This window comes from Macaca thibetana, chromosome 5 (genome assembly GCF_024542745.1).
Source record: "Macaca thibetana thibetana isolate TM-01 chromosome 5, ASM2454274v1, whole genome shotgun sequence".
In the NCBI taxonomy this organism is placed as follows: Eukaryota; Metazoa; Chordata; class Mammalia; order Primates; family Cercopithecidae; genus Macaca; species Macaca thibetana.
The window spans coordinates 149,320,772-149,335,386 of record NC_065582.1 but is presented as its reverse complement, the minus strand read 5'-3'; the positions used below and the strand labels follow the sequence as shown (position 1 = coordinate 149,335,386).

At 42.0% G+C, this 14,615-nt stretch overlaps 1 protein-coding gene across 3 annotated transcripts in view; it reads left to right on the top strand.

The window, feature by feature from the left end:
- The first annotated feature begins 1,520 nt into the window (after positions 1-1,520).
- The window catches only part of C5H4orf19 (chromosome 5 C4orf19 homolog), a 137,255-nt gene continuing 124,160 nt past the window's right edge, over positions 1,521-14,615 (top strand). Inside the window, exon 1 of one of the 3 annotated variants that reach the window (XM_050790915.1) lies at positions 1,521-1,884. The gene's annotated coding sequence lies outside the window, so the exon portion shown is untranslated. Of the gene's footprint in view, positions 1,885-2,046; positions 2,105-14,615 lie in introns of those variants that run through there. The other 2 variants (XM_050790914.1, XM_050790918.1) reach the window with 2 other exon arrangements.

The following is a 14,615-nucleotide window of genomic DNA, read 5'->3' as shown; positions in this document are numbered from 1 at the left end:
AACCATAGGTTTTTCTTCCATATATTTTACAAGGGCCCCCTCAGACAATCTGGCATTCCAAGAGATCTGCAAGAAGTACAGATTACACATTGTATGGACACATGGAGGGTTCAGTTTCAGTGTATCAACGTGACAAATTACAGAATACTGGTAATTTAGGAAATACAAATAAAAGCAGCACCTCTAGTTTTATAGAGTGCCAGCCCTTACTGTTTAATAGATGAGGGGAACTACTTGTGCATATTCAGAGCAACAGTTTGCAAACTAGATTAGGTACCACTTGCTAAAACACAGATTTCTTCACCCTCTGTCCCCAGCTATTTCTGAATCAATACGTCTGGCGTGGGGCCCAGGAATCTGCATTTTTACTACATTCTCTCAGATTATGCTGATGCTATTAGTCTAGGAACCGCACTTTAAAACCCAAGACAGGCTGGGCGCGGTGGCTTAGTTTGCAATCCCAGCACTTTGGGAGGCCGAGGCGGGCGGATTGCTTGAGCTCAGCAGTTCAAGACCAGCCTGGGCAAGTTAAGGAGAGCCCACCCCCACCCTAGTCTCCACACACACACAAATAATAATAATAATAATTACACAAAAATTAGCCGAGCATGGTAGCATGCGCCTGTAATCCCAGGCACTCCAGAGGCTGAGGTGTGAGGATCCCTTGATCCCTGGAAAAGGAGGTTGCAGTAAGCCGAGATCGCGCCGCACTCCAGCCTGCACAACAGCCAGACCCTGTCTCAAATAATAATAAATAAATAAATAAATAAATAAAATGAAACCCAATACAAATACCAAAGCCTTTTTGGACAGATAATCTACCTGATAAATGTATCAATATCCTGCAGACAATTAAGTGTCGACTATAAGTTGGACGTGAGTGCCGTTCACTGTTATAGAGGATGTAAACCACATATAACTTCCTGCAAAAATCTACCACTTTACAGCGTGCACAATCCCAGCACTGCAAAATTAGAAGGATTCAAAAAATTGAGTCTTCAAATTTTCAAAAGCCTGGCCAACATCATGTGAATGGGGCTGGAATCATTAAAGTAGATACATTGAAACCCCAAGGACACCACGTCCATCCTTAGATAATACTCTGTCCAGATGCCTCTGCAATATCCTGTTTTATTCTCTTGCAGGATGAGTTGAAAAGAAGAGAAAAGAGGGTAAGCTAGGTGGCGCAGTTGCTTAACACATTTTTTTTGGCAAGCCCGGCATTTGCTTTGGGGCACAGGTGAAAAGAATGTCCAGTCCTTAAGCAGAGTCAGTTCTCCACCCACCTTAGGTATACGGATTGTTAACAGCCACGAATGTGGAGCTCAGTGGATTGGATGCAGTGTTGTGGCCAAGGTCATGAGACCTCAGGAAAAGAAAGGGATGGTGGGGGAGTTGGTGAGGAGGGGACGAGGAACCAGGAGTTCATTGAACTCCCACTGTGGCCTTTAGCGTGCAGGCGAGGGTTTTTATCGTGGTGGTGGCGCCCCCGCTGTTTCTAGGTCCATGTAGCTCATATAGGGCTGGCCATGGAGCTCACAGCAGGTCTAGGCGGCGAATGCCAGGAATAAGGAGGAAACCGAAAAACGCAAGTTCGCGGGGTTTGGGAGTACACATCTATTTGCCAGGGGGTGCATTTGTTTATCCCAGTACTCCAGTCCCTTGGTCATAGGAAACTCCCTTCTCCAGCGCAACACTGGAGTAGGCATCACGGAGTTTCCAGGGATGGCAGGCCGTTGGCACGGTCGTTTGTGCTCGGAGAACAACAAGCGCGTGGATTTTCTGTTTCAGTGTGCCCGGGACGGCAGCCCCGGCCCCGGGGATGTCGGACGTCGGACTCCAGGGGTTCGAGCCCTAGCCCCGCCGCATCCTTGGGGCGTGCAGGTAAAGGGTTACGCGTGTCGGAGAGGCTCGGGCCACGTGACGCGCGGGCCCAATGACAGCGCCGGGGCGGCCGCTGCGAGCTCGGCGGGCTCCGGGCAGCGCGGAGCCGCTAGCGTTTCCCGGCGCGGCCGCCCGAGGCCGGCGAAGCCATGGGCGCCGCGACCCCGTCGCCGCCGCCGCCGCCGCCGCCGCCGCCGCCGCCACCGCCGTCCGGTCCCAGGTAGGGACAATCCCCCGCCCCGAGCGCGCGAGGAGGGCTTGAGTCCTGCGGAACTTGGCTTTGGGGCGCGCTTTCCCCCACTTCACTCCGAGGCGCCTACTTTTAATTTTAATTTCTTGATTTGCTTTTGCCCTGGAAAAAAAAAAAAAATTAGAGACGCAATTCGAAGTTTGATGACTTCGGGAAAAGTCACGTAATTCAACAAAGGGGCTCTAAAAGGGGCAAAACTGGGGTGAGGGAAGGCGGACTTTTCCAGATTCCCAAAGCTAAAGACCAAGGTGTTTGTAAAGGTTGGCGACTAATTGGTTGTGTGAAACATTTTTGCTTTTAAATCCCTAATTAATGAACTTTCAATGGTGCATGCGAACTTGAAAACACTGCCAGAGATTTTCCCTTAGATCTGTGCCCTCCTCCCCCATTTTCAGTATGTTTTTTAATAAAAAGGAAATGGAATGTGACCTCTGCTGTTTCTTTGAAATGTCCTTGGGTCCCCGGTATTTGCCCCCCAGGGGTGCTGGCGGCCTGGACGGTGGGCAGGGGTCAGGGAAGAGGTCATGGTGCCAGGAGGCCTCACGTAGTGAAAAGAGGGTGCCAGGTACAAACAGTTAAATAGTCACAAACTGTTTGCTAAATATTTAATAATTAGGCAAGCATCTCCCAGGTTGGTTGCTTAGGTTGCATTGACCTTGGCAGCCCTGATGAGGCGAGATTTTCACAAAGTACTGGCCAAGAATTTTTCCAGTGATAAAAGGCAAGAATCAATGCTTTTTACCCCAGCATGGCAATTGCCCTTAAAAACAAAATTAAAACTCCCTCTGATGACTTAGTACATTTTAAGTTACTTTCCATGGCGGCATAGATACCTGCCCCGTGATAGATATTTGCTCTGTGAATTTAGAGGAAATCTGTGCTCCAAATATGGTACAAATCATTGAAGAATAGGGCGTTTATTTTCTTCCTGCCACTATTTATGGGAAAGAATTACTGAGGGTCCTTCTTGCCCTGGTTTGTGGATGTCCTTGGTGGTTGCAATCAAGCAAGCTCTTATGAGGAATAATATCTGGAGAAAAGACGAGAAGCATTTGAGAGTTGAATGAGAAAGAAATGGAAAGGGTTACTGCTTTTAAACATAATAGAGTCTGTATTTGCTGCCTACCCCTCCCCCTTCCCCATTTAATCCTTCAGTTAATACTATTTTAGAAAGGATAAGACAGATGTTAAGGATCATACCACCTTACTGGTCCCAGCTGTGAAACACTGTCAGGAGGCAGATAATTGAAACAAGGTACATAATTGAAACAGTTTGAAGCTCAAAGGTAAAGTTAAGTTCTGGAATTATTTGTATTTCCCTAAAGTGTGACGAGTCAGCAAACAGCAAGCTGCCTGGGTCACTGAGCAGAAATGGAACAGATGCTGAGACAGGAAGGGAAGATGTGGCTGACTTCTCTTCTTGGCCCACTCTGTGTCTATCTGATCCTGCTCCGTGCATTTATTCAGCACCTATGATCCTGGTCCTGAATGGCTCCAGAGATTTAGATATCTAATGATACCTAAAAAGAAATAGGGCCAATCTTTGCTGTGTTTCAAAGAGCTTTTTGGATATCTGGGATTGAAGACAAAAACTTGCATACCAACTCAACATGTTCCATTATCCTAAACATGGAATGATTCCCTTGACTTCCCACCCAGACCCTCTCTGAGCCTGGAAATACAACCTGGCTAAGCTCCGGCCAGAATCCAGTTGCAGCCCAAGGGCAGAGCCCAGGTAGGGCCGGCCCCTTTCCTCCTAGAACAGCCCGCTCTTGGTGCCCAGAAGCCCATTCACTGTGCTTCTTGGAATGGACGCCAGTTTCCAAATAATTGAATACCAGCCTCCCAGTAGCTGGGTTTCCTCTCCCTGGACTGTGTTTCACATTCCCCTAGTTACACAATTTTTCTGATAACCCTGAATCTTGGGATCTTTTAGAGTCTTGGTTAAATAGTAACTAGTACCTATGTCCTGCTTTTCTTTCTTGGTCATTAGACAGATTTTCTTTCTGGTTGGTCTTTTTCGTCATTAGATTACATGCTTACAGAGAGACTTTGTAGGTGTGTAGAAAAGAGTTGGGAAAAGTTAAAGGGGTCATCCTAGGGGAAGCAGACTTGGAGTCTTCACCTATGTGCAGGTCAGATGAGTCACTCATTTGTAGCCTTTCTCGAGTGCCTGCTCTTAACCACTGAGCCATCCTGTGTCTCTAGTTGTAGCCTTTGTTACTCTGACTGCTATTTAAGAGAATAAACTGAGAATGAAATCATTCATCTACTTGTACCCTTTTCACCCGAGAATGTCATAGTCCCACAGAGGTTAGTTAAAATCTTCAGGACTGTAGATTATCAAGTAATCCTTTCCTAAAACGTATGTAAAACACCAAGCCAATGAATATGTGTCCTGAAGCAGAAAATTAAAACTCTGACTCGGTGTTGTCAGGCATTGTAGAAAAGATGTTCCTGAGCTGCAGTGAATATTAACAAATGACAAAAGGAATATTGTATCTCAAACTTTATCACAAGTGGTGAATTCTGTTCTGTTCAGTGTACAAGTGGTTCTCCAAACTTTAATGAAACCCTGACCTGGCCTTGGAGACATCATGTGTGTAGACCCAGAGACACCAGATAGTCGATGAGTTTTGGGGACACAGTCCTTGTCTTCAGAGATCCTAATATCTTGGGAGAAACCATTGAAGGATCTTAAGCAGAGCATATCTTTATTTTAAAGAGTTCATGCAGGCTGCAATGAGAATGAAACAGTAAAGATAACAAACAAGACCAAAGGCAGCTGCAGCAAAAATTTACATTAGAGGAGAGAGAGAAGTGAATTGATTCAAAAGATAGTTAAAGAAGCACTGGTATTTACAGTTTTAACTGTAAGAACCCGTTAGGTAACTTGAATCTCTGACGTCAATTTACATGTCATTTCAAAATACATTTTCTCCACGTAGGTAAATGTAAGCCACGTTTCATTGCAATGTTCTTCATGTGGATTCTAGTTCCTCTAGAGCTCCTCGTGGTTTTTAATCACAGAAAAATAGTTTCTGATAAATAGCCAATTATATTTCACATTTTCAACAACCTAGTGTTTCTTTCTCCAGACTTAAATATCTACATCTGAAGGCAAAGCTAAAGTAAACTGTTGACCTCATATTATATACACATTCTCTGATTTAGCTTCACTCCTTCTGGGAGTAAAAACACCCTGACATTTGATTGTTTAACTTTAGTGGAAATGGACAGTAGAACAGCCTTTCTTTTTTATTGTTTTCAGTTGACCACAACATGGCCTGCTATATGTCACAGCGAGGACTGTATTATATTTGTAAGAGTATTAGTAACATGTGAGAGGCCTCTAAGTGAACAAAAGTCACCTTGGTTATTGACTCAGTGCCACGTGCATAGCTTGTTAATACAACGTGTATTTGGATATATTTTAAATTTATTAATTCACTTGATCACTAGTTGTAGAGTAGATGTCTACACTCAGGAGTTTTGAAATTTGATTTTGGTGTTAATTCTTTTCCCTCATTTGATAACTGAGTATCATATATATCTTGGTTCCTAACATGTAACATATACAAAGATTTGATTCTGTATAGCTATAAAATAGTATCGCTTTTATTTGGTCTGATTGTCAACAACCTTAGTCCTCCAGAATATGTATTGTAATCTAGAAATGCATAAAAGAAGTCCCGCGCACCTTCAAATTCTTATTAAGAGCCATGTACTTAAGATTCCCACTAGAACTTATTTGGCATTATTTCGTTTCTGATTCCTAATGAGCTTGGCTACCTGGGTTCGTGGTCCACAGCAAGGAGATCTACTTTGTGGTTTCAATGTACAGCTCTTATGATAAGTATGAAATGTGGTTACAGCCAAATGCTAGGCAGCAAAGACAATACAGTGAAGGTGGTCTGTGATTAAACCCTAAGTCTACAAGAAAAACGTTCAATCGTGTTCAAAACTGTTAGAAAGGAATAAGTACTGCATTTTGGTAAAAGGGACCCTTGATCCTTTTTAGAGCTGGAAAATAACCTTAAAAGTTACTTGGTCTAACCACCTTAATTTACAGATGAGGAAACTGAGTCTCAAAGAGGTTAAATGATTTGTCCAAAGTCATACAGCTACCCATTGGAAAAGCTGCTGGGACCAGAATCTCAGAGTCCCAATTCCTAGTTTAGTCATCTTCCTACTTCTGACTAACAAGCACAAATGTTGGTACTATAAAAACTCATTCTATATTAAGTATGATATTGTCCAAAACATAGCCACTGTTTATTGAGAAATTACTTATATATTCAGTATCAGTTATCTATTGCTGTGTAACAAATCACCCCAAACATAATGGCTTAAAATAACCACCGTTTATTGAGCTTGTGCTTCTGTAGATAAACAGTTTGGGTGGGCTTGGTTGAGCAAATTACTGTCTTTTCCAGGTTCCTTCATGCGTCTGTGGTCACCAAGGCAGCTCTGCCTCTGAGTATTGGCAGACCATCAGCCATGTCACATGGGGAGCAGCTGAGCCTCACATCTTTCATGATTTAGCAGGCTAGCCTGGGTTCATCACGTATTGGCTCAACTTGGTTGCAAGAGAGAATGGAAACAAGGCTCCTTGAGGCCTAGATTCAAGCTGACACAGCTCACTTGTACTCCAGTCTATTTCAAAAGCGACTCAAGAAGCCAGTTCAGATTCAAGGGGTGGAAAAAGACCCCACTTTTTAATGGGAGAAACTGCAGAGTTCCATTAGAAAATGGGATGGATTCAGGGAGGGATGGAGAATCATGGCCTTTTTTCACAATTTATAATATACACCTTGTACCTTATGTAACTTGTCTAGCTTAATTCTCACAATAGCACTAAAGGTTAGGCAGAATTCCTATTTTACAGGTGAAGAAACTGAGAACCAGACATGTTAGTCTGGATTAGGCAGGACAGATGATGAGTGATGAATCCAACACTGGGACTTGGGTGTGTCTGACTCCAAAGCCTGTGCTCAGAACCACGATCGGAGCCCTGCCTCCCTGCATTATGGTGCGGTGACGAGTGATGGTATTACTAAGTATCATACAGCTCAAGAGTTTTGCATGAAAAAAAAAATCAAAATTTAGTAAAACTTTTTCTTGATTTATATGCTAAGATAAATAATAAAGAAATAATATCAAACATGCTTATGTCCTCAAAGAACATATGGTCTCATTTATATGTAGTTGCATGTGCACACATGTTATTTAAGCAATAAAATTCCAAGTAAAGAGAAATAAGACTGGATAATCAGAGAAGCTTAATAGAGGATGAAGTGATGAGTTCAGGGGAGCCAAGAGAAAGCCCTATTTGGAATAGTATCTGTTAATATCTCAAAAGATCATCACATCATTTATGTAAAATAAGTAATATTCCCTTTATACAAGGGAAGTTATTTGCCCTAAGTCATACAGCTAAAACCTAATCAAGACGACATTTAAACCCATGTCCATGTATCTCAAAAAACTATTTCCCTTCCATTTTCTTTCCACTAAGCCAGTAAGCTTTGGTCCTCGAAGTGAGGTCCATGGACCAGCAGCATCATAACCACCTGGGAGCTTGTTGGAAATGCAGAGTCCTGACTTCACCTCCAGTCTACTGAATCAGAACCTGCATTTTAACAGGATCTCCCAGATGATTGCATAACCACAGTGAAGGCTGAGTCCTGCCCTAAAGGGAGCTCGGAGAAATGAGTTATATTAAGATAGGTGAAGGAGAGTGGAAGACCTTTCTTTCTTTTTTTGCTTGTTTATTTTTTTTTAATTTAATTTTAAGTTCCAGGATACATATGTAGAACATGCAGGTTTGCTACATAGGTAAATATGTGTCATAGTGGTTTGCTGCACCTGTCAACCCATCACCTAGATATTAAGCCCTGCATGCATTAGCTATTTATCCTGATGCTCTCCCTCCCCCTTCCCTCCCTACAGGCCCTGGTGTGTGTTGTTTCCTTCCCTGTGTCCATGTGTTCTCATTGTTCAACTCCCACTTATGAGTGAGAACATGTGGTGTTAGGTTTTCTGATCCTGTGTTAGTTTGCTGAGGATGATGGCTTCGAGCTTTATCCATGTCCCTACAGAAGACATGATCATGCTCCTCTTTTTTGGCTGTATAATATTCTATGGTATATATGCACCACATTTTCTTTATCTAGTCTGTCATTGATGGGCACTTGGGTTGATTCCATATCTTTGCTATTGTGAATAGTGCTGCAATAAATATACACGTGCATGTATCTTTATAATAGAATGATTTGTATTTCTTTGGGTATATACCCAATAATGAGATTGCTGGGTTGAATGGTATTTCTGGTTCTAGATCATTGAGGGATTGCCACACTGTCTTCCACAATGGTTGAACTAATTTACATTTCTACCACCAGTGTAAAAGCATTCCTGTTTCTCCACAGCCTTGCCAGCATCTATTGTTTCTTAACTTTTTAATAATCACCATTCTCACTAGTGTGAGATGGTATCTCATTGTGGTTTTGATTTGCATTTCTCTAATGATCAGTGATGATGAGCTTTGTTTAAATATGTTTGTAGGCCGCATAAATCTCTTTTGAGAAGTGTCTGTTCATGTCCTTTGCCCACTTTTTGATGGGGTTGTTTGGTTTTTTTCTTGTAAATCTGTTTAAGTTCTTGATAAATTCTGGAAATTAGACCTTTGTCAGGTGGGTAGATTGCAAAAATTTTCCTCCATTCTATAGGTTGCCTGTTTGATCTGATGATAGTTTCTTTTGCTGTGCAGAAGCTCTTTAGTTTAATTAGATCCCATTTGTCAATTTTGGTTTTTGTTGCAATTATTTTTGGCAATTTCATCATAAAATCTTTGTCCATGCCTATGTCCTGAATGGTATTGCCTAGATTCTCTTCTGGGGTTTTTATGGTTTTGGGTTTTACATTTAAGTCTTTAATCCATCTTGAGTTAATTTTTGTGTATGGTTTAAGGAAGGGGTCCAGTTTCAGTTTTCTGCATATGACTAGCCAGTTTTCCCAGTACCATATATTAAATAGGGAATTCTTTCCCCATTGCTTGTTTTTGTCAGGTTTGTCGAAGATTCGATGGTTGTAGATATGTGGTCTTATTTCTGAGGTCTCTGTATCTGTTTTGGTACCAGTACCATGCTGTTTTGGTTACTATAGTCTTGTCGTATAGTTTGAAGTCAGGTAGAGTGAGTGCCTCCACCTTTGTTCTTTTTGCTTAGGATTGTCTTGGCTATATGTACTCTTTTTTGGTTCCATATTAATTTTAAATTAGTTTTTTTCTAATTTTGTGAATAATGTCAATGATAGTTTGATGGGAATAGCACTGAATCTATAAATTACTTTGGGCAGTATGACTGTTTTCAATATATTGATCCTTCCTATCCACGAGGATAGAATGTTTTTCTGTTTGTTTGTGTCCTGTCTTATTTCCTTAAGCAGTGGTTTGTAGTTCTCCTTGAAGAGGTCCTTCGCATGAGGGTGGAGGAGCTTTCTAGACAGGGAGAACAGTGACAGCTTGGACCCTGAGGCTGGAATCAATGCCACAAGTATGAGAGCAAGTGGAGGGATTGCTGGACTAGAGTAGGGGTGCATTTTTGGCAGTAGAAGGAAGTCATGTGAGACTGATGGAATCGCTGTGGAGCCTGATGAAGTCTGCTTGTTAGAAAGGTTAATCGGGCAGTACTGAGGCTGGCCTGGCAGCAGTGACCCTGGTTGTTCTTACACTTTGCTGTCATTTAGCTGTGTTGTGAAGACAGCTCAGACCAAGGTAAAGATGGAGGAAACAGAGGAGAAGGATGCAATCTGGGAGGTATTTCAAAGCACCTCCCATGGGATTCAATGCCAGATTTTCTAAGGGAATAAAGAGAAAATGTGAAGATGATTCTGGACTGTCAAGTTCTGAACTGTGCTTCCCAACCTTCAGTCTGGGATGTTATCTTTGCAATTCTTTGCTACTGTAAAAGAAGGATACTTTTTAGTGATTGTGGTTTTGTTGTTTGTTTAAAGACAGCTTCCCCCATTCCTTTTAATTATAGCAGTTTTCCAACTTTTGCTAAGAGGTAATTCAAACATTAAAGTTCCAAATCTCTATGTCCATGTAAATAGTCGGGGAATTTTTTTTTTTGGCAGGCAATTATTTGTTCTTTATGTAGTTCTATTTATTAGGCCTTCCCAACTACTCTGTGATATCTATGTAGGTAGGATTATGATGATCATTTCACAGTCAAGGACACAGACTTGGAGATGTGATTCAGCCAAAACTTGAACCCAGGTCTGCTGGCTCCAAGCACAATTCTCTATCTGTCCAACTAAAGCACTTTGAGGTTTTCTACTTGGTCTTTGGAGGAGATTATCAAACTGATCAGTCTTTAGTTTACTTTGGTTTGACTTTTTTCATATACACTGTGCCAAATTCAGAAAGATGCTTCAAAGTTTATAGTGGTGGTTTTGAAGTAACTATTTCATGGGAAATTGAAAATCCTTCATTAAAAACTGATTTCCTCCCTTGCCTGATTTTCTTATTTCATTGAATCCATATGTTGATCCCAATGGCAACAAACCACACTTCAAATTTCAAATGATGTGAGCAATTTTGCAGTCCTTTCCTTTGTTTGTTTGAAAGATGAAAACATTTTGATTTTTTTTCAATTCCGTTTTTAAGCCTATTTCTTAAGCAACAAAGCTGAGGCTTTAAAAGTGTCCATAGATGAGGTCAGGAGATGGAGACCATCCTGGCTAACCCAACACGGTTAAACCCCATCTCTACTAAAAAAAATACAAAAAATTAGCCGGGGGTGGTGGTGGGTGCCTGTAGTACCAGCTACTCGGGAGGCTGAGGCAGGAGAATGGCATGAACCCAGGAGGCGGAGCTTGCAGTGAGCCGAGATCACATCACGCACTCCAGCCTGGGCAACAGAACGAGACTCCGTCTCAAAAAAAAAAAATGTCCGTAGATGACAGAATCATGACCTGGAAGGGGTCTTCAGTGGTCCAAACCCCTCATTTTATGGATAAGAAAACTGAGGCCTAAAGAGAGAAAGGGACCTCTTCAAGGATACCCCATAAGTTGGAGGTTGTTGTAGGGCTGGGACCCATGTCTCTAACCCTCCTGTCCTGTGCTTTTTCACTCAACTACTTCAAAGCTGTTCCTATCCCTGTGGCAGCGTCTCCCAGTCACTGGTGAGCAGTGTGGGGAAGCTGAAAGAGTTCACATTTTAAAGCCGCCATTACTTGAGTTTGAATCCTGGTTTGCTGGCTAGCTGGCATGTGACAAATGCATTTAATGATATAGTCATTTCCAAAGAGAATCATAAAACAGGGTTAACTGGCTAGACCATCAAGATGGGATTTACAGTTTATCTGCATTCTCTTTTAAACTTGACAAGACAAGTTTTATGATGCTCACCATGATTTGGTTTTGGCGAAGGAAGCCAAGTGTTCTAGGGGTGGACATAGTAAAAACAGCAGAGATCCACTGCAGCCCAGGCAGAGGCCCCACCCAGCCTGATCCCCCTGCTGTAAAATGAGTTCAGGCACTACTGTTGATGCCACGTTTTCTCTGTTCAAAAATAAAACACAAGTATTTCCTGGTGCTGCAGCACAGGGCTAAGTTGTGGCGCTGGGGAGGTGAGCCTGAAAACAAAGGCAGATAGAGAAGTCACAGCTCACTGGTGAGGGAGCTAGAGAGTTGTTTTCTTAATATCCTCTGCCTTTGAATCTGCCTAGATTCAAAGATTTAATGGGGCAAAAGGAGTGTTACTTTTATATAACCAAAAAATAAATAAATAAAATAAAATAGCTTTAGAGAATAAAATTACTGAAACTGCAACCCTTGACAGGCAATTGTCCTTTAAGAGGTAACTAGACAAACAAGCAAAACAAGCTAACAAACAAAAACTCATGAATTCACGGCTGGAGCACATCGCAGGTCCCCTAATGGCAGGTATGACTAGGCGAGGCGCAAGTACACCTATGCCCATAAGTCAGAAATTATCAGATTCGTCCTCCCAAACACAGATGACAGCATCATATGCACATTTGTTTGCATTAAATCAGTACTCATCTCTGCAGGTGCTTACCCTCTATTCAGTTTCTGTGAGCCCCTTGGAAAGAAACTGGGTGTTGGGGTTGTATTTTCTTCCATCACTAAGCCATTTGGTCCACTGTACTTCTTGAGTAAGTCTCAAAAGAGGAGAAGCTGTGGCCCACTTGGAGTCCGGCTGCCCCAGAAGAGACTGTAATGAGAGCTGGACTCTCATCAGGTTTGAATCTTGGCTCTGCCATTTGTTGTGGGACCTCAGGAGTTTTACTTAATCTTCCTGGATTTCAGTTTCCTCATCTGTAAACTGGGACGCTAACTACTTCCTCTAATTTGCATCTACCTAGCACAGTCCGCCCTTAGTAAATGTTTAAATACTCTGAGTCTCAGCCTCTGTGGCCTCCCATTTTCTCAAATGTAAAATACATCTGGACTAGAGCAGGATGGGAGGTACAGGATGGAAAGAAAGAATGAGGCAGGAACTCAAACTACACACACCTTCTCCCAGCTCCCCTCGCCTTGACCTTAGATAAAAGCCACACGAAATAGCAGGAAACTTTCAAGCTTAAACTCTTGGGATTTCCCCTGAATTTCTAATTAGAGATGTAAATTTCCTCAATATGAAATTGTCTACTTATATATCTGTCCAGGGACCGTTTTAAATGTTTCTGAATATAATTATACCCCAAGCATGTAAAGAACTTTAGGGTAAAACGTGTAATCGATTCCACGTTTGTATAGTGTGAGTGTGAGGCAGAGAGGATGCCAAGGACTGAATTTGAGGAAAGGAAGCAACAATGGAGTTCACAGAGAAAGCAGAACTTATTTAAATGCTGAAATGATCATGGTATAAGTAGGGAGACTAAAGAAAACTGTAAAATATGGAGAAATTAAAGCTCGAGAACATGACCTTTTCTTATTCTCAGTTCCATGAAGAGTTTTCAAAATAACAAAGGTGGCATTTCTAGCATTTAAAAGGGAGGGCTGTGGCCTCACTCTTCATATTTAGTATATGCTCCATTCTTCATTTCGTGAATTGGAGTTTTGAAAAAATATTATTGTAAAATGTTCTTATACTGGAGTGTCCATTCCAATTAGTGAACCTAGTGCCACAAAAAGCTTTTTTTTTTTTTTTTCTATCAATGTGTAGAATAAAACCTAAATGCCCTATTATTGAACAAGTATCTGTGGAGGCCAAGCACTGTGCCAGGTGATGAGGATACAAAGGTGAACAAAATGGACCTGGACACAATCTCAGTGGGAGACAGCTATCGATGCGATAACCATGCTAGTGTGGACGGCTTCCCTGAGGAAGGGATGTGCAGCTGGGATCCACAGGCTGAGTAGACTCTCACCTGGCAAAGGGAGCCCCAGAGAGGGGAGGGCGAAGGGCATGCTGAAATGCCCCGGGGGTATGGTGTTCTGAGAAATGTCTTCAGCACAAGGAGTGCCAAGAGAGGTGGACAGTAGCCCCATCCTGCAGGCCTTGCAGGTCACATGCTAAAAACCAACTTCAGCTAACCTGGTCCTTCATATCTACCAGGTTCCTCTCAGTGGATGTTAAAACCTCCAGAATTTGGAGGTGGGTGAGGATAAAGGAACCATCCTCACAGCCTCAACACTTGGTCTCATGTTCAATTCACCCTCACAATCCAAGTTTGATTAGTAAGCAGGAATAAAAACAATCATACATCCTGTCCTGTAAGCTTGGTGAAGCCCCTCCTTCTATTCTTTTGGTTTCTCCAACTGTATCTTCATGGAAAGTTCATGAAAGACAAATGTGACACTCTTCTAGCAGAAGAGTTGAGGTCACCTAAGAGCTTAATTTAAGCAGCAAGAATCCTTTGAACCAGCCACTGAATGAGCCATTTCTCAGAAACAAGCACTAGGAACATTAGGAAGGGTAAAAGATACTGGATTGCTGTAATCTACATCGTTGATACAAGAGTGGGAATGCCTCTCATGACACTATTTCTAGCCAGTCTACACTCATACAAAACTGATTTCACCAAGGAAAAATAACTTCTAACATCCATTTTGCAAATGCATAAAGTCCTTTGGAGTGGAAATAATGAAACTAGTGCACCTGTACAAGCCATCTCTGCCTTCTGATAACATTTTTACTAACCGTTCCTGAATATATATTCCTGTTGGGCAACTCATTTAATCTACAACCTAAAGCACAGATTAAAAACACACTCATAAATTCCAAACCGTCTTTGCTGACATATCATAAAGCAAATTGCAGACAATACAACCTTATAGTTGATGGTCTTTATCTTAAGAACAGTGAGAAGCTATTGAAGGTTTTAAACTGAGGAGTAATAACAGTTGCATCCCTGGGTGCACTGTGGGAAGTAAGAAGGCAAGAGTTGGGGAGAGGGGATCAATTAAGGGACTATTGCAGAAGAAGATGTTGACTCTCCTCTTGAA